The sequence below is a fragment of the Bombus fervidus genome, chromosome 9 (assembly GCF_041682495.2).
Source record: "Bombus fervidus isolate BK054 chromosome 9, iyBomFerv1, whole genome shotgun sequence".
Classification (NCBI taxonomy): Eukaryota; Metazoa; Arthropoda; class Insecta; order Hymenoptera; family Apidae; genus Bombus; species Bombus fervidus.
The window spans coordinates 5,220,989-5,248,315 of NC_091525.1; the positions used below are offsets into that span (position 1 = coordinate 5,220,989).

A 27,327-nucleotide genomic window follows, 5' to 3' on the forward strand; every position below is an offset into this window, starting at 1 on the left:
CACGAGAGCTTCGTTAACTGGCTTCGATTAATTCTTCTGCTCCTTTCTATTCACTGGATATCAAAGTAGGCGCATAAACAGCTTCTCGTGGATCCTCTGTATACAGGTTCCCCAGTGTCGCTTTATTCGACGCGTCCACCACTCAATTGACATTGAGATTATTGAAAGCGTAAATACGATATAATTCCGTTGTCTGATTAATTTATTTCGACTTCCGTTCGTTATAGTCGCACATACCGAAATTGATATCTGCTTTACAAACTGCTTCGTGAGCAATCAAAGCACGAACGAAACATCATAACCGTACACGTTCAGTCTATTCCGCGTGAATACGTAATTAACTTCTTCCCTCCTTTGTCAGTCGTGACTGCGATCGCAGTTTCATCTTTTTGATAATCTTTCGAATTTGTGATCTCAGGTGGAAATAACTGAAATTTAGGATAGACAATCTCTATGGTTACCCACGATATACAGTGACTCGTGAAGGTATTTGAATACTTGTAGAAAATTTGTTTGAACGTATCGTACGAAAATTTTTGTCGCATGGAAATTGTCTCGTGTATAAAACATTTTATTATTTATTATTTATTAATTAGTATATATATTTATTAATTAGTATTACAACGAGGTAGCACTGTCATAAATATACAGAGTGTCCCAGTGATCATGTACAATTAGCGAGACAGTGATTCTATAAAATACAGTTTCTTCGTACGATGCTTTGTTACTGAGAAAATCGGGTATATAAATATCTTCGAGAAAATTAGCTATAGAAATTTGTGAAAGACGCGTAAACTTGACAAATTTCTAACTGAATACGAGTAGACCCTCAGCAAGATGTTATTTTGCGTTACAGGGCAAAATAAGATTTTTAAAAAATGAGTTCTTTCAAATAAATTCTTTCGATCGACTCTGTTTCCAAGTAAGTGGGGTTTTTACACGTTTGCTCGATACTTCTACCGATACATTTTCGATGAATTCTCAAAGTCGAATTTCTCGAAAAGGGCTTTGACGCTTTATTCTAGATTTTCGACATTTTCTCGAAAAACACTCAGCCGTACTCTGACTATCCTTGATGATCAATAATGAGATTTTTGTACCTTCATTATCAATCACATACACGTTCAATACACGTCATTCATAGTAAACGTCTTCTTCTTTAATGAGGTTGATACTCAACAATACGATAAAATTTAACGAGTGATACTGGTGCAACAAATTTAAACTCGCATAAAAGTTCTAATATAATATTTAAAATTATTATATAATATGAATATATAAAATAAAGTAATATCTCACATCCATCGACCTAATATATAACGCTCATAATATAACACGTTCGACTTTTCTGTCGTAAACATTCATCAAATGCTTTTGTGAATTGTACGACCAAGTAGAAGCAAAAAAATGCTCAATCATAATAAACACCAGTTTGCTTATGCTGTTTAGAACGTTATGTTGGATCAACAATACACCACGAACGTTTATTAGTCGTACCCTTGACGATTTTGACTTATCGCACGTGTCGGAATGGCAGTCTTGCTTCGACGTTCGAATCGATAAGACGAAAGTGACATGTTGCTTTAATGAATCACTTATATAAGGGAATAAGTACCGCGTGGATAATCTTCGTAACAAGTACGACGTAACCTTATTACAGTGAAGTGCATAGTGCAATGTACAGAGTGATCCTCTTCCGTTGGATTGTTTTTATCGACGTATCGTCTCGACACTACTAGCTCGACATTCACAAAACATCATGCTGTAGAGGGTGAGTGCACTTGCGCAATCATCATTGTAATGTTGCTATCGCTCAAAAGTATCCCGACTTTTGCTTAATTTTTAACAGTATGTATCGTAGTTAGAAAATGAACTGGAAGTAAAATAATTTCATTCTTTGTGAAGATAAAAACGTATAGTAAAATATTGCGACGCGATTAAATTAGTTTTAAGAAAGATAGATGTGTAATGATAAGAAAAATTTGTAGAGTTATTTTGTTAAATCTTTGGATCATGAGATAGCTTCAAAGGATTCGGATTAACAGGAGAACTTTAGCCGTTGATACGAGCTGTTGATATTTAAATGATAAATTTGTTGCTTCCAGTTGCCAATTCGCCATTAATTTATACAAAATTTACATATATTGTAATTGCAAATCGATCAACTAGAATGAAATGACGCAGCGATTCATGAACGCTTTCAGAAAATTTATACCGTCTTTGTCCTCTGTTTTTTTTTTTTTTTTCTCTCCAAAGGTCATAGTTGCCCTTATAAATTCTAGCGCTGAAACGGATTGCGTGCCGTGCGTTCGAACTATTTAAGATTCGAGGGGCGAGACGGTAAAGAAAGCTCGCGATAAACATTTGTGGAAGTAAGCGTGACCGTGTAAATTTTTTTTCCATTCCCTTTTTTGCGTACCATCAGCGATAAACGTATATACGTAGGTCGGTTTGTGTGAATTTCTGAATCACCACTGGCCGCTTGTCACGCCATGAATAAATATGGCCAATGTATCGACACGTATATGCTCTTAGAAAAACGAGATGGACGGTCGATCGACAGATCCGTTCACGAAAGATCAGGAGGGAAGCGAAAATTTTGTCCTCGCGGGGGCGGCGTAACTTCGTGGATCTTTCGTTTCATCGATTTCGTCAGGTCGCGTCGTGTCGCGTCGTTTCCAACGATCGGCAGCACGGAATTTTTAGGACCGCGACCTCGCAGGGTTAAGAAGGGGCAAGCGGCGAAATTGAGCGAGAAGATCCGAGGGTGAGCGCGTTTCACTCACGTGTAATATAAAAAACGCTTTAATGAATCTTTTTTTAAGACAGCTTTTTTTTAACCTAAGATTCAAACTATACGACTCGAGCCTCTGCTAATAATAGGCTACGTTCTTCCGCGTGTAATAAGAAACGGTGGAGAAATAACGACGGTTATTTTCGAGTGGGAGCTCGTTATTTTGCGAATCTAAAACCGTGCAACCGATAAATTAAAAATAGTACGAAGAATCGGGAGAAATGCGATCGATTAGCGGATGGATAGAGCCAGTTTAACGAAGCGCGCCAGCTTTTCGTTCAATTAAACAATAAATTGCAGGAGTAAATCGAGATTAAGAGAAGTAGGAGGAAACCGTCGATATCGTTACTAACGAATGTTCCAACGATAACAGGGCTGGCTAGCGGACCTTGTCAAGTCGGATATTTCACGGAAGTTTTCCCGATCTAAAATTAACGCCACTTCAGTCTTTAAAGTATATCCGAACTGGCACGACAGTTTGAAAGAGATTGGGCGGTTCGCCCAAATGAAACGTCGTCATCGTCGTCGTCTATCTTTAGTTGCCATCTCGTTTTTATTCACTTTTAGTATTCGTGACAAAAGCAGGATTCTTTTGGATTTCAATAAAATTCCCTTTCTCGCGTGAAACATTTATTGCGAAATGGGCGTAGGTTAAGTACGGTCGGATTAGGGGAAGCGTTTCCATTGAAATACTCGGATTCCGTAAGTGCGATATGGCTGAAGGAAAAAGTCAAGCGAGCACGAGATTGTATAGCATACGGCGGTGAAAAGAATTAAAAAGGATTCTCCCAACCTAATTCACGTTGAAACACGTTTTTCACCCATCGAATTTTTGTTTATCCATTTTTCCCCATCTCTACGATTCGAATGACATCGAACTATCCGATCGAAGAGAAATGTGTCGTTTTTAAATAAAATCCAGTATCGACAAAACGTAGAAAAAGCTGAGTGCGAAGAGAGAAATGCATTGAACCTGTTGCACGTCTATAAGAATAGCGAGAACTACTGACGTAAAGTCGATGTACATTTTCTCAGACTCGCCCTTTATATCCGCTGAGATAGTACGAAATCCTCTGAAGAATTCGGCTTTGCGTATTGTCACCTGATACATTTACTATTCCAATCGATCTTCCTGCAATTCTGTCGAAATGCAACGCGGAAACATTGCGACGTGACAAATAGTACGCTATCCATCAAAGGCATAGAGGCTAAAAGCTGCATTATCTCTGTTTTCTTCTTTATTTCTTATTTGCTCGTAAGAGCAACTCGAGTCGTGAGAAAGAAGTGCCACTGTTACGGTTTATCTCGATGAAATGTTACGTGGAGTTTCTATTTAGTGGCAGCCGATCGATCTAAAAGCACATCAAGATCAAGAAGCTTGATAAAATTTCAATCGTACATTTCATCCGCAAGCTGCGACCTACGATTTTTGACTTAGAATCTTTTCAGCTTTGTAGAGAGAAATTCTTTTCGCAATAGTATAATTCCATCGTTAACCCCTTGACTGCTGTTAACGTATACGTATACGTGAACGCACTGAAAAAAGAGTGCTTTAACGATATAATAATAGCTGTTATTTGTTAATTGTTTTGACAGCTACCTCGTTCATCATTTCACTAGCTTATTTCGTTTCAGAACTTTGCGTTGCGAGTATAAACGTGTAAGTCGTGTGTTCATCGACTCTATAAATTAAACTAATCATAAAAAAGCATAAATATTTTTTTAAATTGATACTCAATTATTTCTGGCGTTTCCTTCTGAGAAATGAATTTATGAAAATAAGATTTCTTTTTCGAAACGTTGAATACTAATTACGTATTTGAAATCGAATACGAGATCAACGATCTTGTAGAAAGTGTAGTCGATCGAATTGACCTCTTAGATGCGGAAGTATCATGCAACCTACTTCTATGAAAATGAAATGACGGATAAAATGTGGGTAATTCAGAAATAAAAAGATTATTACCAATTCGAATGACAAGTCGATGCTTCTGATTAACTGTACAAACTTTAATTTCGCTTTATAGAAATATTATAATAATTTCCGTAATTAATAGAAATTCTTCTGTCAGAGGGCGATATCTGATCGAAGAAGTAACGAAAGTTAATGGAACTTGATCGAGTAACCAGAAATTCTACTTTCCAGGCTTTTTTCAGGGAACGTAAGCTTCCCAAGCCACGTTTCTCGATAAGCCATCGGAGGAGCGTGCGTTTTTCGAGCATGCGGACAAAAGATGGCGACCATGTGTGCAGATAATCAGTTTATCCAGGCATACTTGCCCTATTTCGCGTATTATGACCGGTTGTATGCCCGACGGGGAATCCCTTATCTGAGAAACTGTCACCCGTTGAATTTCTCCGCCACTAATTTAACCCCACAGCCTGTGCCGTTTTCCTAGCTTAAGTTATCTGACTTTAATTCTGGCCATGTCCTAAAATTTATTGAAAAGAGAATGGATTTTCTTTTTCCTCTTCTTCTTATTCTTTTTATTTCTTTGACGAATTTGAAGAACAGACGTGATCGAAGGGAAGACGGTATAAAGTCGTAATACGTCGACGATTTATCGAGCTGAATTAATAAACTTTGCTCCGGCTATATATAATATTTCTCGAACAGGTCTTTCCATCGATATGTAAATTTTCATCGTTTCTTGTCGTTTTCAGTTGTTAGCACACCTGTTGGTTTCTAAAGGAATAATTGGCTTTTAAAGGAATAATTAATCGACGAAAATTATTTGTTCGTGCAAAGTAACGATTTAGCTTACACAATGGAAATATTGAAAAGTCATTTGCTCCACTTACAGATGAAGAATGAATTAAGAATGATATAAGGATTGTATCATTACAGTTTGCTATCATTTAATTAAGTTGATCTAAGATTTTCGATACTTTTCAACCGGAAGGCGTGAGCGATCGTTACACGTAATAACGAGGTTGATTAATTACCAAGCTTCCATACAGGTTTGTTATTTTAATAATCGTTAACAAGCTCTAGACGTTTCCAATGATATTCAAATCGGTTGAATCAGCCAGCCATGAGAGTACAGCGAACGTTATTCGATGAAACTAACTTTACCGCAACTCTGCGATGGTTTTGGCTTTGAGACACTATCTATACGTAGAATATATGCACAAGCGACTACGCACTGAATAATAATTGGTTTCTGAATAATAATTTATGATGTTACGTTGTAGTTGAAAAGGTGGAATCGACAGTCTTTCTTATTCAAAATTCGTCAGGCAAATTTTGCACCAATTAGCTGGAAAACTCAATGAAGTCTGTGAAAATTTGAATGCCACTTGCATAATCATTTATAGAATGCTTGGAATCAACGTGTCGAAAGCAAATCGTTAATTTTTATACTTGTACGATTAGATCTTCCATCGTACGTTTAAATGAGAAAATATTTAATTTTATTATCTATTAAATTCTTACTGTAACATAGATTCGCCACAGTTATGTTGGTTTGCTTCTGGACGGGAGTGGACATTGTGTGACGTAGTTTCCATTATTTGAATTTGGTGGAAAATCCAGACTCGATATTAAATTTAATCAGTTGCACAGGCTAGGCTGTAAAGAAGATAAACGTGATTTCATCCATCGGTCGTAACAGCTGTGAACATTTGGTCGGATAGATTTCAAAATGCCACTGTTGGAACGAGTAAAGCGAGAGAGATTGGAAGATTGAAATCGGTCAAAAAAATACTTTAAAGCAAGACATATGGAATATGAAGCAACGGCGTGTAAACATTACTATAACTTCTCTATCCTGTTCCCAATGAAATCACTTTTCGCGTGTCACTGACAAAATTGAATTTTCTTTATTTTATACCACCTCTCAAGAAACCTGATGAGAAAGTACAATTAAAAGATTTAAATTTTGACGCGTTGATCGATTAAGGGCAAACGAGTAATTTATCGTAATGTTATAAATACTTCGATTCGATTAAATCTCGTAGAGAACGTGCAGAAGCTAGAAAAGAGATCTTAGAAGAAGAGAGCTTAGAAGAAAGAATGCCAAAAATATATTAACACTTTAACTGCCACGCAGAAATCATATGTTTCGCTCAGGATGCCGTGGAAGTATTTTTATTATTCAAAGCATATAATGGCAAAATAATAATAAATTGATGATGTGTAGTATCGTGTACGAGAAGCCTAAGAAATATCGGGCGAACTATAAACAATGTCGCGAGAAAGCTAAAGTGCCAACAGGCCCAACAACGTATCGTCGATCCTTCGATCGAATAGTTACGCAGAAAAGGCCTGCGTGACCCTGGTCACGAGCGGTTGCGGAACACGTGCGTGGCGGGGCTAAGGGAGAAGGACGAATTAACAGTCAGTGTTAGTTGAGAAGTCAGAGAGTGTGAATCGAGAAGTCAGGGAGTGCGAATTGCGTTGTCGAGAGAGCATTGGAACCGTGATGACGAGAGTTGCAAATTAACTATTTAGTTGTCTTAATTATAGTACGTTATTGTATTTAGTTCACGTTAAACAACCATCGTTTCCTGTTTAACCAACACTTGTTTAATCCATTTTAAATAAACTAATTGTAGTAAGATCCTACAGATGTAAAACAACATTCATCCCCAATGGACCGTTTATCTTATTGGTGGTCACCGGTGACCACCGTGGCACCTTGGTAACAGTCGATAGCGACATATTATAACAAGGCTTTGTTTATTTCAACAAAGCATTCGTATTCGTTATTTCCTCGTAAGCAAAACGTGCAGAGTATTTTGTTGAAACGTGTAGAAGATGTTAGTAAACAGTATTTGCTCATTCTATATATAATAGTAAGGTATGTTCACACTTCTAACTTCAATTATATGATTATAAAGCAGCATTTACAATCATTTTTTAAGGTGTGTTTATAATAATATTCGTAGATTACCCCTTAAAGATATGGATACAAACACAGTGCACCGTTAGATGCAAGATTTATTCTCATTTTTTTTATTGATGTTCTGATAAAAATGTTTAATTCAACGGGGCACTTTTTATTTCAAAGTATCTTCTGTTTATCGGTTATATTCAAAATGCCCTAACTGTCAATTTTCATTCAATTTTTACAATTGTACGAAGTTCAAGCGTTCCGGTCACCAATGAGCACCATGGTGTCATAGGAGAAACCGTGGTCGGTTATATTAGACCAATGTGGCAGTCAAAGTGTTAAACGAAGTCCTTGTACCTTTCTTTTGTAACCTTTAAGCAACAGATCTTCATCATGTAGATCGTTGGAGAAAAATTGCAAAGGAAATGTTGTGTCGACGCAACGTTGTCCCTCAAGGTATTCGTAACGCGACGATATTCCTCAGAAGTAAAACACATCGAGACTCGAAAGACATATCCTTGTCTGAGATTCTCTATCCAGGAAAAGATTTCTGTCTGTACTTTCTACGCGCGAGCATAACAGCAACTTCACATTATAACATACGGTATGTTGGGTCAAATAAAATTTCGAATTTCCTTTTATTGAATAGAAGGTCATTCATTATGTTCCTATTTTTATCGTGTATAGCGACATATTTATAATTCCATCAGCTCTTGCGGAAGGTCAAGATTGTTACTTATGTTGCTGTAAATCTCATCTTAGTCTTGCAACTTTGACTCAATTTCGGTTGTTTTGCGACAGTACAAATGAAAGATTATGTTACTTTCGCAATTAGTGGCATATCTTGTATTAAGTTAGCCTTATAACGTAGTTGAAACGACTCGCGAAGATTTCTTCGTAAGTTTTGGAAAACCTCTTCTCTGAAAGTTACACTTTTGAGCTGCTTCGCTGTTAATGCCAAGAAGCGATATTTCACGTTACATTCTACTCGAAAACGACGAGACGAAAGATTCTTCTAGCCGTTCTACGCAACATATTAGTTTTTTTAACACCTTCGTAAAAACGGTTTTTGTATTTAATCAAAAAGTGGTCTTTGCGAAACAGCTTACTTTGGGGATTACGTGTTAAAACTTTCAACTTCTTAGACGAATATTTCCATTCCGCTAAGACTGGGTTATTTAAAAATTAAATCACAACCAAATAACGTACCATCAAAGTTCCAAGGAAACTGGAAGAAAGTCGATTTACGCTAAAAATACTGCGATGAATTAATTCGTACAGAATATTAGGCGAATTGAAAACGCCGATTTGAATTTCAATGCACTTTCTGAATCGTCCTGCAAGCGTGTAACGCAGAAATTGAGGAAAGGAAAGCGGAGCGGGTGGCTTGCGAACCGAGTAAACATCTGGGGTCTGATTGCATATGCAGCTCATCTACTTGCAGTAGTATCACCACGTGACGACTAATAGTCAACCGACCGTAACTCATTGACAAAGTAGAGTCGTTCGACTAAATTGCTTCGACGGTTTCAATTGATGTTCGTTGTATGAAACCCGCTGGTAGATTCCACGCAGTTGCCACGAAAAAAGTTTCGGTCGCCTTAAGTTAGAATTTAAGCGCTTGCATGTAAAGAAATTTCAAGCGAATTGTTGGAAGGCGAGCGTGCGAACGCAATAACGTTCTATTACGATATAAGTAGCTGTTACGAGAAAGAAGACGTAGCACTTTCTTTTCTCTCGTTACTTTCGACTGAGAAATCGAAAAATAAAAATTTCTGAAACACCTAATATACAGGGCGTTTCATATAGTTGGGCTCAAACTTCAGTAGTATGTTGCTTAAGCGTAAGATTTAGTAGTTTGCGTTTTGAATTCGGAAAGAAAGAGATCGTTTTTTTGGTTTATTTATCCGCTATGAACAATCATTTCACATTTGGCGTTTTTACGTGAATTGCACGTTGAAGAAGAAACACTGTTACAAAAAATTACAGACGAACATATTTTGCATACGTTAATAACTGCAAATGTGAAACAGTTGTTTATAGTCTATTGTAAACTGTAACATACCAGAACCATTGCAAAAATATTGTTAATATTTATGACTAAATATCTTCCCGTAGAAAATATTAAATTTATATTAAACATATCACTGACACATTTTGCTTAAATATCATATGCGTTTTTTGCATATTTATCATATTTGTACTCAGGTTTTTTAAGGCTTTTTGCTTGGCCTGTTGAATGCTATATGCTGTTGAAATTCCAACTTTCTGAAATATCACGTATGCAGGAATATAAACATTTTGACACGAAAATCTTAAAACGATAGCGATAAGAGAAACGTTTTCTATCAGCGAACGTAATATCTTCGTTTCGCGTTGTATCGGAAATATTCAAAGAGAATGGGAATTCAGACGTGAAAACATTCGTTTCAAAAATTTCTTCTATTCTTCTTCTTTCGTTCCTCATCGATTGGCCGTAACGCGATTTACGGTACACAACGGATCCTTTCCAACAGTGAAATGCTTTTGATTTGTGCTTTTAAAGCCTTCAGTCCTTTTTTCCATACAAAGAACGACGTCGGGATATCGGATAAAAGCAATGGTATATTTTACGACGATCCTTGCCCTTTTCAAAGCAATCGGTAAATATTTGTAGCTTTATTTTATCGACGCCGGCGTTTACAGTATTCCGTCGTCGATTTCGTTTTTCTTGTCCAGCGTGTGGTGAATTTAACATCGAGTTACGAGTAGTGAATTGATATAAACGATTGCCATGTATTTTCAACGATCAATTTACGTCCATGTTTATGTCTTTTACTTTTGATGGCTTTTCCCTGCTTCAGTAATAAACCATAAAAATAAGTAGGGTAAAGTGGAATATCAAGACTAGACTACCGTTTATGCAACGTAATGTTATATTTTTATGAATAGGTATACGCGTAGAAAGAAACTAACTGGAGAACCTAAATGCAGGATTTTTTCATGTACCAAATATAATCATCGGACTGCGGACTTTTTGCATTTATAATGAATTTGAAGGCGCAGAGTCCGCAGATTGCATATGAAAAGTCCACGGGGAATGTCAGTTTTAACGAAGTTTGAGTTTAACATTTTTTTCGTCTGCTCTTGTGCGCGCTCTTTATCACTCGCTACGTCGCGTTAAGTAGAATGAAAATTTTTCCAGTTTTACAGTAGTTGTAAGATATTGAAGTGTATTATGGGGAAAAATGGGAATGTTAAAAAAGAAGAGTGCGAGAAAAAGGAATGTTTCGGGTCTCGCGAAAGTTGGACATGAAGCAGAATAAAATAAATAGAAAAATGGGGAATAAAATGTTTTATTTTGATATGTGAGACAGTATGTGGTTGTGGCATTATATGTCGAAAGATAAATTTTCGTTTTGTGAGAAATGTCAAATTTTGACCAAAGTTCCCCTCATTTTTCCATAGACTCTTCGTGCAGTATGCAAAAATATATAAAATATTATACGTTAAACGTTAGAGTTGGATACTTTTTGCAATTCTTAATAGACGAAACAAATTTCTATATATGTTTCCTTTTCTCACTGGCATTTTTAATAAAAATATGACACTGCATGAAAATCGGCAGTGCGATTATCGCAAGCACTTTGAATATTTCATATAGTTTTGCATACTATGTGTATTCTGTATATTTTTGCGTGAAAAATGCATAAAGTATATGAAATTTGATCTGATCTCGTAAAACATGCATTGACGATGCGACTCGATTAGTTTTCTCTTGGTATTTATCAACATACTTGTGACCTATATTTATCGATGTTAACCAGTATAGTGGTGTAAAATTGCCAGAGATTACATTTTACAAACAGTATGTTGTTTCCAAACAAGATAAAAGGCGAACGCACTGTTGAAAATGAAAAATATTGTGAATGGAATTAATTTAATAATTAATTTCGCGAATCCTCTATGCGAATTGCAATAACATAAAGTTTCTTTTATATTTCCATTCTCTGGATACATAAACACGCGTGTGTATTACTTCCGTATACATTTCTCTTTCTTTTTATTCGAATTTTATTTACAGTTATCCATAAAAAAGCTATTTCGCGAAATAATGAAATCGGACAAAGCCGAATTTAGGGCGAACGCTGTGGTAAAAAGTTCAAATTGCAGATTTTCTCGCATTTTATATCGGTTTTACGAAGAACCCGCAGGCAGTAATCAAGAGTTTGTAAACGTAGCGATATTATTCATCTTTTATATTAAAATCGAGAAATTGACTGAGTTCGGTAATTAAAAGATCCAATCGATTTTTACAATATTACTAAAACGATAAAAAAAAGTCGTTAACGAAGCTGTAAAAAAAATGTAATATTCGTCGAACTCCCGACGAGTGCTGCGTTGTAGAACGCATCGATGATTATGAAAAATTCTGTGTTTTGACTGTTTTCATATCATCTACATCTTAGTCGCCCCATTACTCGTCAAAGAGGTATGCTTTGTCATCGATTTATCTTGCACAGAGGTAAACTCTGTTATATTCACCGCGCCGATGAAGAGCTATCGAACCACGCGATACCGTTTCTATTACAACAATATGCTGAAATAGATATCGAATTGAATAGGATCGATCTTTCTTGTCCATCGTCCATATCGAACAGCCATAAGAGTCGAATTCTAAATTTTGAATCAGTTGATAACATATAATGGTAGAAGGGTGATCGATTGTGATACGAAGATATCTAAGATTCGTGCGCAGTATGCAGATTCCTCGATCTAAACTCGTTTCTCTCGTTATTTATTTAGTTTTTTTCTTTTTAGGTTTTAAACTTACAGGATGATTAGACGACGTATTCGTGGTTCTGCGGGTTTTACTTTTTTCAATTTGCTGCGTCAATCAGCAGTCGGAACTAACACTAGAAAAATCAGTCTCTGATTGTACTTTTAATTACAATTATATAATATTTACATGTATAGATAATTATTATTGAAATAGTACGATGAAAATAAAATAGCGTGGTATTTGTTAAAATATTTAGCCGCCTTCATAAAAGAGAAATAACTTGCATAAACGTTTGCTGACTATGATTCCGGTATCACTGTGTTATTTAATGAAAAATAGTGGACACATTGGCTTCTAATTGTTTGATCTCGTTCGAAACTTAATCATAATCGGACTGCAGATTTTGATGCGTTTATGGGGAATTTGAAAGAGCAATGTTGCACACGATGCATCGGATACGAAAAATGGTACGATGAAAATAAAATAGATACAGTGGCTAGAGAATAGCGTGGTATTTGTTATAATATTTAGCCGTCTTCATAAAAGAGAAATAATTTGCATAAACATTCGCTGACTATGATTCCGGTATCACTGTGTTATTTAATGAAAAATAGTGGACGCATTGGTTTCTAATTGTTTGATCTCGTTCGAAACTTAATCATAATCGGACTGCAGATTTTGATGCGTTTATGGGGAATTTGAAAGAGCAATGTTGCACACGATGCATCGTATACGAAAAAGATATATATAAAATGTCTAAAAATAATGCTTTCTACAATACTTAACACTTTGAGGACGATATGACGACACTGACAAGCTGAAGATTATTTTGAACGAATGTACAGCCTGAGTTCTTGCGTATTTTTGAAACGACTGAAAAAATGGGAAAGATCGCTCGGAAAGTTCATTCCGATTTACATTTCGATTCGATCATTTATTGAATTATGTAGATGCCATTTTGTTCCACAGCCTTTCTCCGTCTTTCACGCAGTTTGCACATTCCATCCTTTCAGAATCTCTCAAACTTTTCAATATGAATTTTTATATCGACCAAATTCCTTAAAGATCCGAATGAACTTTCCGAACAGTATGTAACAAGTATAACATTTTATTAAAAATCAATCAGCATATTTATAGATACTTCCAGTAACGTTTTTCAGCGCGATTTGCTTGCAATTTTATTATTTTGTTAAATTCCTTAAAAATCGGAACGAACCTTCCGAACGGCCAATATTACGTCTAATATATCGATGACGATTTCGTATTATTCAAGCGTGCAGTGTAAAAACACGTTCGTAATATCTTGTTTATAGCATATATAGCATTATAGTGGTGAACATTTTTATAGGATACCACATGAAATATGTGACACGAAGCAAAGTTAAGATTAACAGACGAAACAATTAATTTCCTACCGAGATTCTACTTGTTCAATTTCTATTGCCGATAGCACGAATTGGCGTAGAAATGCTCGGTCTAGACGCAACTAATCATCGACGTGGCTCGACGTTTCGCGACTGAAACTTTCATTTAATTGGTTTCGCTTGAGGAAGTAGATCGCGATAACGTTTAGTCGCGGCGATGGCCGCGCTCATGCTCACGCTGGCGCACGCGTTGGTCCGTTTTATCGGTGGCATGTATCGCTAGTAATCCTGGTGCATCGTGTTGCAACCGGCCGATGAACGCAATTAGCAAGGACGCAGGGCAAAGCAAGTACGCAGCTAGCTTTACCACGAGTGGATACGTACAATACGTCAGAGCTCGTTGCTGCGCGATGTAACTGTTTAGTCTGTGTAGCCGGACCATAATCCCTAGCAGCGATCCACTAATCAACGTTAAATTAAAACGCTACTTGTCAAACATGCCAGCCTCTATTTGATAATCCCTGGACGGTGCACGGAACGTGATTCCGAGCCTCGTTAATTCGCCGATCGGAATCCAACAACTTGTCATTGCTTCCATTCTCGTTCGAGAAAATCCCCTAGCTGCTTGTCGAACCATAAGCAACGATGGATAGCGAACGATACGCGAACGATGTAACAAAATGTTGGACGAGGTACAGAGACGAAATATAGCGACAGAAGTTTTTGAACGCTTGTCATTTTTACGAATGTGTTTTGTGTGTTGTATGAAGTTTTTGTAGAAACTACGAGATATGACAATTTATAGTACGTACTATAATATATTTGTAAAGAAATACCTGCGTGGTATATGAGAACAAAGTGATATACTATGATATATCCGTAAATAGAAAGAAATAAATGTATTAATAAGAAATTACATTGGAGGAATAAATATTCAACTGATATAAAATAGCGTGAAACGTAAGGATAATTATTAGAAAAATTAGAATGGTACTAAACTGAAGAGTTTGAAATTTAGTATGCCAATATTATCGAGTATTTCAGTCTTTTATGAGAGACTTGTAGCTAATGAAAAGAAAATAGCCGAGACGAAGGAGAACGAAACGTAGTATTACGCGAGCTTAAGGCAAACAACGCGAAATATATTAACATTGACGGGCGGTTATTGGTAGAATTTGCAAGCAATTGGAAGATATACGGGGTGTTTACGTTATCAGGTGCCAGCGTTTTTTCCTCGTAAACAATAAATATGAGGAAAACATGAAAGAGAAAAAGGACGAATTGCTCAAAGTGAGCCACGTATTTACGATAATATTTTTTCGCAAGTGCAAAAATACGTGCGCACTTTGCAGTTCTGCTTTTGTGCATACATCGAATCCTCTCTTTGTTCTGCGCAAAAAAGTATTAGAGCAACGTATTCGAAATCTGATTAGTTCAGAGGATATTTTAACTTTATCTTATCGTAACAACTTATCGTTGCTTCCGTGTTTCCACCCGGGGAAGTCCTCTAGGTGTCTATCGAACCATAAGCAACGATAGATAGCGAACGATAGACTATAGAAAATGTTCGATAAAATACGACGATGAAGTATTTGAACACCGAACGCTGTTGTACGACATTTTTCTAAAGTTCATTTCTACGAAATTTTATGATTACGTTGGTGGAATTCCGAAGCACTTCGAAAATGCACACGACGTTCACGCTGTTAGTTCTCAACGTTTCTCTCGTGAACGATAGGTTCGAGGGAAAAGTGAAAGAGGAAAAAATACGAATGCTTCGAACTGAGCTGTATATTCGCGATAATACTCTTTTCCTATGTGCAGAAATGCATGTGCATTTTGCAGTAGAACATATCGTATTGCAGAGTTTGTAGAATTTATCATATACAAAACAGAGCAAAAATATAAATACAGGGGTAGTGCGTTATGTCTCTCCTTGTTTTTCATATGATATTCTACAAAGTTAGAATTCGAATATCCTGTAAACTAATTAGTTTTCGACCATGTTATTCTGATACTTTTTTCCGTAAACCGACGAAAAGATTTGATATATACAAAAAAGAAAAAATGGAAGGTTTCCATTAAAAAGAAGATTGCGCAACTGCAAAATGCACCTGCATCTTTGTACTCGCGAAGAAGATATTACGGTGAACATGTAGTCTACTTTTGAAGCATTCGCCAATTTTCCTCTTTCATTTTTCCCTCGTAATTTATCGCTTACGAGAACAACGCTGCAAACTAATAGCGTGAACACTGTGTATGTAGAAGCGGTAAATTACATAGTGGAAACATAGATTTATCGTTAGATGAAAGTTACATATATTTGTAGCATGAATGCGAAACGTTGAGTTTATTCTATAAATATTGTCGCTGGTTGATATAACGAATAATCGACTGTCCAGATACTTTGATGATCTGTACCAGATACTCGCTTCTTATAAATATCATTGTGAAATGAAAATTGAACGTAATGAAATGAAAATAATTGACTCGAAATGCGTCTGATGTGAAACGTGTGACAAGAAAAAAGCCTCTTGGAATAATCTGCGTGAAATCTCTGCTCCTAAGTGTTAAGGTTATTGGATGTATTTGGATACAAAGAAACGCGTGGATAAATTGTAAGATAGAAAATATATATGTAGTACAAAGTGTGGAATACAATATGAGCTGGTCCAGATCCGCACGCTAGCAGTGTTACCCTAAGACTGAAAAACCCTGAAGCCAACATTTCATGTGTACCGAATATGGTTTACCTTCGACGCAGTCTTTTGTCTATGCGCTGTCGATGGCTTCAGTGCTTGAGAAAACTAAAAGACCAGATGTAGAGTTTTCTTAGAAATGGCGACCACTTCAACACTAAGGAATATCTTGGAAATTAAAATTAAGTTGGGTCGTTTTGGGATTATTTCAGAACTTTCACGTCGTGTGTCGCTGGTTTTATTGCTTTCTTGCCATAGCGAATGTGCACACACACACACTGACAGGATAAGGAAGCTTTGAGATACTTAAACGTCTCAGGATAAATCAGTTTCTAGCAGTTCCTAATGTTGATCTGACGCTTTTGATATTAAAGTAAAATGGGTTTGCTTGAATTTGCATTCCGATCGCGGATCTTCAGTGTTATTACTGCAGCAAACAATGTATTAAACGTGCATTCGTTTGATAAACACGCTTTGCAACTCTAGAATCAAGCGGTCGAGGATTGTCGAATCGGTGTGCATAATTTGCATTTTCGAACAGAGTTAACTCAAATCGTAATTACGTAAAGCCCGGGTACGTGATCTCGTTCTCTACATACTTTGAGGTGCAATTTCACCAAGTTTCATTTTCCCGTAGCTGTTTGGAGGTACAGTACCATGCAAAATAGGCACGATAGCGGTCTCGTAATGACATCTACGTGATCACTTATTTTATATTAAAAACGAATATTTACGTATTCCCTGCAATAGCGCTACTCGTTCGTAGTCTTTCTTGCGCCACAGACTTTTAGGAAATACTTCGGTAGAGTGGTCGATGAAATGTTATGAAACACCTATAGGATAATTTGAAATGAGGTATGGAAAGAAGGGAAGACAAAAGTATAAATAAATTGTTTGAAATACCGGAGACTGGATAGTAGAGACAAAATGAATTTATTACAGATTATCCGCTAACTATAATTTTTCGTTCGTATAGTAAGAGTTCACATGCGCGCAAGTGGATTCAATTTGGCAAAACTTTATTTAATCAGCTACCGATATATCGTTCAAATAAATGGAGTTATAAATAAAGTTGAAGTAAATAAATAGAATTTTAAACGAAGTTTTACCGTCACTCTAAATATTCTTGTACAGATGATGTTAATCAGATCGTAAAATTATTCGAACTGTTTCTCGTTTCTCTTATCGTGCTCGTAAATATTGAACAAGATTATTGCTGTTCGTACTAAATTCAGCGTATCGATTACTAATCGTCATAATTTAATAATGTCGGAAAAGACGAGAGATTGATTGACTGCGAACGATTATCGGATAACGAAACTAAGTTGAGTGGAAGTGACGACCAAGTAAATGATTTATGATAATAAAGGAGTAACGTTGAATCGCAAGCAGCTTATGGCCGTATCGAAACCAGAAGCGTTTAATCGCGAAAAAGATACATCGAAGCCGGCGTCGTTCGATCGTTTAATTTCCCACCGTTGAGCGCGAAGTCGAATCGAATTAAGCTTTCATAACTGATAGATGATCATGGTGCGGCTCATACGGGAAAATGAAGGTGGAGAGCGAGGGGAACGTTGAAGAAAAAGAGACAGAAGCAGCGATAAAATTGCGAGTGCACGTTCGAAAGTGATTCAACAAGAAAGCAGATATCAAAGCGAGGGGCTATAAGGGGCCATTCAACAATGGTTCTTGAGGGAAACATTGAGAGGGTGTAAAGAGAGGTAGTAGAAAGGGTTGTACCTCTGCAAGAAATGGGAAGCAGCAGAGAATAGGGGTTGTACGATACACAGTGACTTACATTAATATTCGATCACTTGTCAGAGAAAATTTCTATTATGTGCGTTAGAGGAGGCATTTTGAACGTTCGTTCGCACCGTTGTGGGACAGGATTGACCCGATCATACGGCCAGAATATGAAATCGATCTTAGAGTGTGTATAGAAGTTACAACAGACGTTCATCGCACCCAGGAGCTTTTTGAAATATTGATGTACAGTATACGTATAATAATGTACAGTTGTGTTAGTAACACGTACACGAGTAACACGTACAAACGATCACGAGGCGATTCCTCGAGAAGCTTAGTTTTCGAGAAAATCGAGTCTGAAAATTGATCAAGTAAACTTGAACGTGACTAATTACAGGCTAAATAGGAGAACGTTATCGATAGGATATTATTTCAGGTGTAAAAATAAGTCGAAGATGTGGAATAACATTTTTTCAGAAGACGTTTTGTTTTCGAGGAAAGTAAGATTGAAGATTTATCATACTTGTGTACTAGACCGACTATTAAATAAACATGGACCAACTTTACCTTCTTGAAAATGAATTCTTAAACGGGAAAGTTCTGTTCCACATTTCTCGCTTATACTCGCACGTAGAATAATCTCCATCTGATTGTTCACTCGTACCTAGTCATATTCACATATATATATATCAAACAAATTTTCAAAGTCGATTTTCTCCGATACTAGACCTCGGACGAACAAATTTTATTTCGTATTTTTCTTTTTTACTCTTTGGTAGGGAATCGTCCCATGATCACTTGTACATTATTTTTGTTATATCTGCATGTTTAAAACAATTGTTCATGCCAATACTTTACAATAAATGAGAAAGATGAATTTTGTTCAAATAATTCCTTCAAGAAAAGCTCTACACCTTTTCTTTTAAACCAGCTAGCTGCTGAAGCGAGCAAAACTCTCATAGAAAGAAAATTAAAAAGAAAAAACCCCACTGACCTCACTAAAGAAATAAAATAGTCAAACTCAAAGGTGGTATCCCGCTGGGGATAGCCATCCACATGTTATTTAGCAATTAAGTTAGAAAAATTTGCCAAATGTCCAGCTGGACAAATTGTAAAGTACAAATTAAATAATAAAAAAAACCTTTTCTTTTGTATACCCGTGACCTGCAGACATCTGTTATGAAGAGAATAGAATTTAGTGAAAAAATTTCAGAATACGGAAAGGTCCATATTATTGTGCCCTTGAATATAAATTTTGTTTTGGATTATAAAGTCTAGAAAGAGCTATAAGTAGATTTCTATTGCTGTTTCTTGTAGCTTTCAGCTAGAGCTACACACCAACGTTAACTTTTTAGTAATGTTCTTTGCTAGAAATATATGAACGTGCTCCTTATCATATCTTCTTCCTATTGTATTGTAACACTGTAAGGATGAGGATGTGGATCAGCATACACTATACTTATACCTATACTTATTTCAGTATATTTTTCTATTACAAATTTATCCACTCGTTCCTCTATCAGTCAACCTCAACAAGATTTACTAATTACAATGGATAATCAGTTGTTTGAATACTTTTGTGATACTATATTCTTCCTGTTGTATTGTAACACTGTAAGAATAAGGATGATCAGCATACACTATATCTATACCTATACTTATTTCAGTATATTTTTCTATTACAAATTCATCCACTCGTTGCTCTATTAGTCAATCTCAACAAGGCTTACTAATTACAATGGATAATCAGTTGTTTGAATACTTTTGTGATATTATATTTGCACTAAATATCGTCCGATTTCTCTGTACAATCTCAGATTCTGCTCAAACTTTCTCAATATAATTGTGATTTTCGCGATTCGTTACAATGATGAAATTTCAATATATCTTGTATTACACGTATAAAATATACGCAAAGAAAGTTTCTATAGGTGTCTAAATATTTTTCTGGGCCATCTCTAAGCCTGGTGAATATTCAGCAATGGGAATTGGCTATCGACGAGCGGCAGTCGTATTTGTCGATACGATCAACATGACACGAGGTTGAAACGACATTACTGGCGTGCTCGAATCTAGATGTTAAACGAGGATCGAGGGAGCTGCACAGGATCTATGCGCTCGTCCGTTGACACATCTTCGTTAACAATGAAATGATTTCCCACGAGGAAATGTTCAAACTGTCGCTGTTCCGTTTCTGCTGCTAGAAATCCACGTTCGTTTCAATGATTTCAAAGGAGAATATTAAAAAACTGGCATTCTTCAACGTCCACGCGGACGAAAAATTCTTGTCGGACATTCAAGAGCATCTGTCGAGCAACGAAAAATGCACGTTATCATTTATCCGAAATGCGACGGGCAAGTTGAAAACAAACGAACGCGGAGACGAGAAAGTGACAGTGAACAGATACGAATTCATCTAGGAAACAATTCTTTAGAAATTCTGGTGATAAATCAATCGAAGTTTGAAACCGAACGAATCCGAAACACCACGAGATCGTTGTTGGCTATTGTTCTCACGTAGCAACAATCTGCTGGTACTTCGGATTTTGCTCGATTTCAAACTTCCACCGATTTATCAGCGGAATTCCCGAAGAATTATTACGTCGACATGGACGAATAATTATTCCGTAGCTGAATCGAAATGCGAAGAACATGAAGGTTACGTGTAACGCGTAGATAAGTTTGACTTCTGCCACTTTTTCATCTTTGCGCTCCTCTTTCCCAATTTTCTCATCACGTTTCAGATTGATCCGTTTTTTTGACATTTTTTAACATCCTTCTTTTGACTTATGAAAGACATTGAGAAAGATCTCAGAGATGTTCCGAAGAATTGACTAATCAAAAAATATTAATTTTCATGTGTTCTGGTTAGAAACAACAGTTCTTATTAACAGCAACCGTTTTAGATTTGATGAATAGTTAAAACAGAATCTCGATACGTGTATCGTCTACGATTTTAAACATAAAATTTAATATCGTGAAACGCAAGCGACACTGTTATTAAACTTGGCAATTCCAGGACTTCGAACAACGTGTAATAAGAAATAGCCGTTAATTTCACCGAGCAATCTCATTGTTTTACTTTAGCAGGCCTATTATGCCAACGATTTGTGCCGACAGTGGAACGTTCAATTATGAGGAGTTTAAAAGCCTGTGAGAGAAATAACGGATGTGGCGAAAGACGCGGATGTCCAGTGAAAAGTAAAAGTGGCTATTTAAAAAGTAAAAAGACTTTCTACGAGGTGTACTCAATTCCGTTAGTAGCTTCTGAGATTCAACGTTCAAGAGAAACTGACGAATCGATCAAAGTTTACAGCAATCAGGAAACGACCTCGATATTTAAACGATGTTTATCGAGAGCGAAAGATAGATACAGAAATATGGTGGTATTAGAAAGTGCAAATTTTCGCTATGACCAATTGATTAGGATTTTGTGGTATGTTTGAAAAGGTGATTTGGTTTTTAAATCGATTCTTAGAATCGTTGTACTACGAAACACTTGAAACGCGATTTGTCATATTTCTCACTTGTTGCTTTCGTATGACGTAAGTAACGTTTTTGTCTCGATAAACACAGAAAATCTAAATCTATCAATCATTTCAACTAGTTTGGTAGTTTCTGCGACTAATGCGCGGTTTCGTTTTCTTGAACGAATTTCGTATATTGAATTTTGTACGTCAGGTTCGTGACAGTTGTACGACGCGAGTGATTCCGTTGAAAGCAAATGTAACGTGATCGAATAAAACACGATACGTGCGTGAAAGTGTTTGCGATTTTGCACGTTACGCGCGGTATTGTGATTCGTTCGAGTTAAACTTTATCCAGTCGACTAGTGTTCCTTTTAAAAGCTTGGATTTTGTAACCGAAGAGGGAAAAGAGACAAGAAGGTAAGCTTTCCTCTCGTTTGACTAGGTAGTCGCGCAGTTTGGAAACTTTCAAAAGAGGATCGCGATTCGTCGCGTTACCTTTAACGCGACAAGTAGCAACGACAGGTCGTTAACAAAGAAACTTTTAAATTGCGGATTTTCGCGTTTGACGTGCTTTATTTAACGTTCAGCCGGCGTTGAAATGAAAGAGGAAAAATGAGAGAGGAAAATAAAATGAAACGAACTCGTGACCGAATGCAATAACAACGACGAATAACAGACAGAGCGAGAATTCTGTTCCCTCTCTTTTTCATTTTGCTGCCATCAATTTCGGACCATCAATCGACGACACTTGTGTGTACGCTGCCATTCATAAGTATAATCTTTTTATTTATTTGTTATTCATGCCTTCCCGCATTGGGTGACTTCCAATTACATCTGCATTTACTGTCTCTTGTCTTATCTTATCTTATACACTGTTCTAATTACAGAATTTTCCTTCCTATTCTTGTAATCTCACTACAAGTTAAAATTAAAAGCAAAAGTAAACTTAAGATTGAATTTAACTGCAACTTTAAAACGTATTAGCTCAATAAAGGTTAATATCGCGTCACTACAAAAATTTCATTTGAAATTTTGTTAATGATCGATTTATGTTATCGAATTCCGTCTTTTAACGTCATGGCTCAAAAAGAAAATTCCAAGGATTCCCTTGATATTTTTTTCGCCACTATTTCTCTCGTCTAGATTTTCTAGTTTTATGAAAGTTATCATTACGTTTCGCAAAAACTATAATAAATAATAACGAGGGTATATTATATTCGTTATATTATGTTATATTACCATATATATATATGTCGAATCATCTTTGGAAAACGGGACGTGTAATGAGTCTTGCTGCTAGTTGTCCATAGTTGTCTTATACCAGGTGATATTTGTTTATGGGAATGTATTACAAAAGTTAACAAGTGATATCGATGATTGAGTGATAGAGATGTCTATGACGATAAATTTAGGTTCGATAACGAATACATGGTCAACGGGATGACGATCGCGATTAGGAACTTGATGTACGTGTTCACTGGGCTAGTCGAACTGATCGGATTGCACCTCAGTCCAAGTGGAACTGCCCTTATATACTCCTCTCCGTATTATTCAGATCAATCTCCGTTTTTAAGGAGAGTTATTTAATTACTTTATACCTCTGTTAGGTACACGTCCCCCCCCCCCCCGTGAACGTGGCTACGTTCAGTTACCCATTATGTCACTTCGAGCCCAAGCCCACTGTCACAAATCTCGGACAATCATAATTGACTTGACTCATAAACAGCTATTTCTCAGTTTTATTGTTTAACTACGACTATAATAAAAAGTCTGGACTAAAGTATTGGGGACCTTCCCAAATATTCCGAAAGAAAGGCTCCGGCGTCCCTTCATCTCCGACATATATATTATATTAATACATTTCAATTACGATTCAATATTTCTTGGATTTATGAAATTTAAGATTGTCTCACTGAGAGAAGAAACCTGTTTTACTAAAGAATTTTCTATGTTCTTCCCGAATTCTCTTTCGTATCTAAGAGCGGAATTTTTTGGAATATTTCAATATTCGATAGAAATTCAGGATAAAAACGCTGCAAACTTTTCGAACAATCGAATATTCCCCCTTCGATATGAATTCTACAATTTTATGGAAAGAGAAATTCATATATTTTATATCACTATGATAAAATCCTATTTGTTTCAAATACGATTTGTGTAATGGCTTTCTGTAATTTATTATATCTGTTATTTCAATACATTTTTCTCTAATTCCCTTGATAGCACAATAATTTACTTTATATGCATTTATATATTGTTAGTGATAATTTTGTGTTTACTCATCTTTTACACATTATTTAATTTCACGATCTTTGATGAGTTAAACATTAATATAAACATATATATTATTGACCTATTCTTTTTGCTAAATTATATTCTTATTTACATTGCATTCTATTCTATCCTATTTTATTTTATTCTAGTGTAATATTTTAATGTATACCTATTGCACGTATCTTTGACATTGTTCAAAACGGGTAGCACAATTCCCAATTAATTCATACGTGCGGAGAGCTACTACAATTGAACAGTTAAATAATTAAATCATTGACAAGTACGGTTGTTTGTACCAGTATTCGAGTATTTCGAATACTTTTGCGACGATATTTGCACATTGGTTAACTGTTATTGTTTGTTATTTTTAAAAACTGTAATAAGTTTTACGGTATGACGAAAACAGTGTGTAATCTGGCGCGTGTTGTGACAAATGGACGGCAGATGTTTTTGTGCAAATTTACATTTTGATGGATACAATCAAAGAAATAGAGCTTCAGCAAATATTTGTTCCATTCATTAACTACTATAAGAAGAACTACATTTACCACATTTTTACATTTACGTTTTTATTATTTTTTTTTTCACTTTGCTGTTTCCACTGTCGTCATTAAATGATACAATTATAAGCTATACTGTCTATTCTTGTATTCTCCAAAATATAACATCGTGCACGATTTTGTTATTACAGAACGTAATATTCTACGTAGGTGTAATGATGGTAGAAAATGAAATTGTTGCAATTTATCAGCAATTGTGTAATAAAAATACATCTTGCCAAAAAACAAGTGTCCGGATACTTTTGAATGGCAGTATGCACGCAGTGCCAGGTCGCAATCAAATGTAATCGAATGAGTAATCGAATCAGTAATCAGCGTTGCGCTAGAGAATTTTATTATACACGTGGCGTGATTTCTGCCGAAACTTTTTTAGCTGCCGGTGTATTTTGTTTGCACTTTCCTTTCCTGGATTCTCTACGTTTTCGTTTCGAACGGCGTTGTAACATTTCTAAATCAGGCGTCTCGAATTTATCGCTTGAGAGTGCAAGCTTGTCAAGTAAGGGACGAGAAATCTCTTCGGAAATATTTCAAGCGGAGAAAAGGTTTCTGTCTGCGTTAAATTGTCACACGGTGAATGAACCCATTAAACAGCAAGCAACGAAGCAACGCGTAAAAATCGTATAAACGTAACATAATTCGAAAACCATAAGTAACTTACATGATGTTGTTTCGTCTATTAACAAGATATAAACTGTTGAGGTTATTAGATATGCGAACAAAGCAACGCGTGAATAAGTTGTAAGGTAGAAAATATATTTTAATACAGAAGTGTAAATATAAATCGGAATATAATTGAGCTGGTCCAGATCCGCACGCTAGCAGTGTTACCCCATGACTGAAAGTCCTGAAGCCATCGTCGCCTATCTACAGTTTATGGTCTGCCTTCGTCCCAGTCTTTTTGTCTATACGCTGTCGATGGCTTCAGTGCTTGAGAAAACTAAAAGATCAGATGTAGAGTTTTCTTAGAAGTGATGGCTACATTAACATAAAAAGACGTACGAAGTTTGCAAATACTTCACAGAATCTAATTACACTGATTAGAAACACGAAGAAATTTCTGTTATGTGAAAAACGTACAGTTAATCTCGCCACAAATTCTTTGATTTGTTCGTAAGATTATGAAATTTTCATAATCGCTCACAGACTAAGTCGCTACAAATGAGCCAGAAAAATAGGAAAAACCTTGTAATAGTAATTCATAACGTAACGAATCTTAAAACTGCTTCCTTAAAAATGTTCCATAAAAGACAAGAAACTCCACTTATAGTTTTGCTCATTTGTAGTCTTCGTTGGAAATTCAACGAACAATACGCAGAGAAAAGTCGAACTTGAGTATCCTTTCTGTTGAAGTGGTCATCGCTTCTAAAAAAACTCTACATCTGGTCTTTTAGCTTTCTCAAGCACTGAAACCATCGACAGCGTATAGACAAAGAAAAAAAAAAAAAAAGAAAAGACTGGATCGAAGGCAAACCATAAACAGTAAACAGGTGACGTTGGCTTCAGGGTTTTCAGTCATAGGGTAACACTGCTAGCGTGCGGATCTGGACCAGCTCAATTATATTCCGATTTGTATTTACGCCTCAGTATTAAAATATATTTTCTACCTTACAATTTATCCACGCGTTCCTTTGTTCACATATATCTAATAACCTCAACACTCTCGGAAGGGTGTTTATGGTTTCCTGTGAATCATCGAAACAAGAGCTTCGTTCCAGGGCTTAGCAAGATACTTTCGCGCCTCTAAATAGCATATTTGTCCACTAATGATGATTTATAACTATCTAACATGGTTTTTACTTCGACTAACGAGCTTCCTTTCGGAGATATACGATTCGAAGATGCGTTGCTCATGATTTCGCTGTATCTTTCTACGTGTCTTGAAAAAATGGGGACGATCCCAGAGAGTAATAGGCCCTTGCTTTATCGTTTCAAGTATTGCGCTGAACTTGATACAGCATCGTAACTCTTTGTAGCGAAACGCGAAATCGTTGCACCGCTGTTTATCCCTGTTAAATGTAACGGTTTAATTCCACTTGTAAATTTACGCGTGCCACGTTTGTCAATTAATTTCCTCTTTGTTGGGCTGCGCAACGAACGATAAAATCATTCTAAAAAGCCAGCTCACTTTAATCGTTACACGTTAACGTATTTTACTTTCAGCGCGCTCTAACTCTTTGACTTTTCCATGTACGTTTATAAGAAAACCACGAGCTGCAGCAGTGGCAACGTATTTCACGGATGCGACAGCTAGACTTTCGCAGCGCGATATTTCGTGGTGGACACGTTGCATTATAGAACGCGGAATTTCGCTACAAAAGATGGAAACTGATGAAAAAGCAACCAAGTGTTTCCTTATTCGAACAAGACATTGTACATCGCGGCACTTACACTTGGCGAGTCGTTGACGATGATTTTATTGGAAAGTACAACAATAATTGTTCGTAGTTGATACACTCGATCTTGTTTTAGAAGTAAATTACAGACAAGAAACGCTCAAATTTCGTCCGCTGAAAGCCTTTTTGCCACTTACTCGATATTTTATAAAAGCTCGTGCAAATAGAATGAAAGATATATATGTGAAAGCGTGCGTTTTACAATTGTTCATATTAATCGTCTTTTACGTGATTGAAATATGTTTTATCGTAAAACTGTGTATAGAAGACAGATTATGGATTTATAAAAAATTCATATGTAAATTTGTTAATTTGTTATTTAGACGTACATAGGGTCTCTTACTCTAATAACAAACGTATTTCATAGAATAATTGCATCGTAATAGTTTACCTTGATTTACCATTTATTCTTATTGATTAACAGTCTGAG

The 27,327-nt window shown here is 36.2% G+C and overlaps 1 protein-coding gene across 2 annotated transcripts in view; it reads left to right on the forward strand.

The window, feature by feature from the left end:
• Positions 1–1,528: 1,528 nt before the first annotated feature.
• Positions 1,529–27,327, forward strand: part of LOC139990465 (uncharacterized) — an 81,260-nt gene continuing 55,461 nt past the window's right edge. Inside the window, exon 1 of one of the 2 annotated variants that reach the window (XM_072009764.1) lies at positions 1,529–1,771. The gene's annotated coding sequence lies outside the window, so the exon portion shown is untranslated. Of the gene's footprint in view, positions 1,772–21,949; positions 22,088–27,327 lie in introns of those variants that run through there. The other variant, XM_072009765.1, reaches the window with a different exon arrangement.